Below are 2,679 nucleotides of genomic sequence, written 5' to 3'. Positions count from 1 at the left end.
GAAAGTTGTTCTGGGGGCAAGTTCAGGGGGCGAAGCGTAGGGCAAGGAGCTGCCCCTGGAAGGTGCACACCTGGGTTTGCCTCTGGGCGAGCTCTCCGGCTTAGTTCCGTGTTGTTGAACAAAATAGAATAACTCTCAGAGCCCCAGCTTTTCCATTCCTGTGACAAATATAACAATATCAGTGTCTTGGAATGATTTAAGTGGAAATCGTGTTATGTAATGTCACATAACGTATACGCCAGGCCGTCTGAATGCCCCTGTGTCTCCTTGTCCTGAGGCGTGTCACTTCCGATTTCCACATGGCTTGTCTCTGTTTTTTTATTGATTAACTCTTAGAGAAGCTTGAAAGTTATGATTATGGCTGTTTTAGCAATGAGGAAAGGGAGTCATCATGGTTAATTATGAGCACAGAGGGTAAGGAGCAGAAAAGGACCCAGAATTACTTGATTTAAAACCCCAGCGTCTTCCTATAATATATACCCTCATCAGAGCTCTCAGGGTGACTTCAAGGGCTTTTTAAGTGTGCAGAAGCTTTAGTTTGGGTTCCATGTTGCTACATGTCAACACTGTGCTTCACTTCATTCAATAGTTTCAAAATTGCAGGTGATTCCTTAAAAGGCCCTTTGCTGAAAGTCCCTTCTGTTTTTCTGCCCCAGTCTTGGACTCGTCTGCATTCTCAGATTACTTCCATAAATGCCCAGTGACTTCACCAAATGCAGTAGCTATCTGTGATCATGCCTCTGTAATCTGGAACAGAATGTGCACTGTGCTTGGAATAGACTTCCCCCAGTCTGCTTGGTGAACTCCTACACATGCTGAGAAGCCCTATTCACATGGTTCCTCCCTTTGTGCCATTCCCTTTACCCAGGCTGTGGTGGTTACCTCTCCTCATCATTCCTGCAGCACCAGGAAGTAACCTTCAGCTCAGTACCTCCAAAATCTTAAAACACACACACACACACACACACACACACACACACACACACACACTCACTTACTCAGGATCCTTGTGAGAAACAAATTTCTGGACCAGACCCAAGTCAATCAAACCAGAGCTTCCGATAGAGGTGCCCATAAACGTTAGCTTTTATAAGCTCTGCAATCCATTTTATGATCGGACAAGCTTTAGTATGACTTAAATGGACCACGTAGTTAGTTGCATTAAAATGGTCTGTTTGCGTGTCAGTCTGTCTCTAATTTATGGTGTCCTTTAGGAACGAAACTGTACCCTATTCAGGACTGATTTCCTAGCTCATTGACTGGAAACACGCAGGACTTCAGACATTACTTGCTGAATGAATGAGCTAATGAAAGAATACTGAGCGTTTTTAGAATGGAATCATAAGAACTCTCAGATTATCTACGAAAATCTTTCCAAGTTACCATGAGTAAGATTTCCAGATGTCCTCTGCTGGTTTCTGTCTAACATTATGTGTGTTTTGTCTTAGTTTTTTGTTTGTTTGTTTGTTTTGTTTTTGTTTTTTGTTTTGTTGTTGTTTTAACGTTGGTGTTGGATCAAGAGGTTCCTCTCCTTCAAAAATGGATGACTCCAATTCTGCAGCAGCAGACCAGGATGAGGTTAGTTTGAAGAGATCTTGACTGTAGGCGAGTATACAGCCAGACAACTTTTGACACGAGTTTAGGCTTGAATATGTCGTCTGAAAGGTTTATGGTAGGAAATACATTCTGAGAAAAATGTGAGAGAGTTTACTGACGTAGAAGAAAAGGAGTAATGAATCAGCATATCAGAAGAGTGGGGGAGACAAGCAGACAAGAGATGAAAGTTATCTTTCTGAGTTCTGGGGTTCCTCCTCTTATCACAAAGGACCTCTTCCATTTATAGGCTGTATCTCCATTCCCTCCCCCCCCCTCCCCCCCCCCCCCACCGCCTCCACCCTTCTGAACTGTTCTAAGGCTCCTGTCAAAGAGAACAAAGCCAGACTCTAGTTAAAGGTGGTGAAGGAGGATTTTGTTCAGAGATAAATACTGCAACGAGGAGGAAAGTCCAGTAGGAATTGAGCTTGACTTTGCCAAAACAAAGGCAAGAGACTTTTTTAATACTGGGTGTGTGTTTTTTTTTAATGTTTATTTAGTTATTTTCAGAGAGAGGAGGCAGGGAGGGCCAGAGAGAGAAAGAGAGAGAGAATCCCAAGCAGGCTCCATGCTTTCAGCACAGAGCTCCATGCGGGGCTTGAACTCACACACTGTGAGATCATGATCTGAGCCTAAATCTAGAGTTGGAAGTCCAATAGACTGACCGCCCAGGCGTCCCCAGGAGTTGCTTAAGGGAAGGCTCTGAAAGGCACCAGAAGTGTGGTGGGGGCAGTTTGGGCCCTGGGAGGCCACGCAGGTTTGCTGGGGAGGGGAAGCAAACTTCCCGCTGAAGGGAGGTGGTGTGCAATTTGCAGTGTGGCTCCCAGCTGGGCCCTCAGCCTCAAAGAACTGGGAGGTCTTAGCCACCTGCTGGAGTGTCTGCATTTCAAAGGGTCTACTCCCCGGTCCTGGGGAGGTAGTTCTGGGTGACAGAAGACTTGTGTCTCAAAGGGACAGGTAAAGGATTATCACCACAAACTTTCTGAAGTAACTGCTTTCTGAAGAGGGTCAGGGGCCCTGAGTCCTATCATCAGGATTGGGCTGGAACAAATAGTAAATTCTCCTGGCACCAGCGATCTTCTTACC

The sequence above is a fragment of the Herpailurus yagouaroundi genome, unplaced genomic scaffold (assembly GCF_014898765.1).
Source record: "Herpailurus yagouaroundi ecotype Mexico unplaced genomic scaffold, PumYag 28, whole genome shotgun sequence".
NCBI lineage: Eukaryota > Metazoa > Chordata > Mammalia > Carnivora > Felidae > Herpailurus > Herpailurus yagouaroundi.
The sequence above is the reverse complement of the archived record's forward strand: the minus strand, read 5'-3'. Positions refer to the sequence as shown.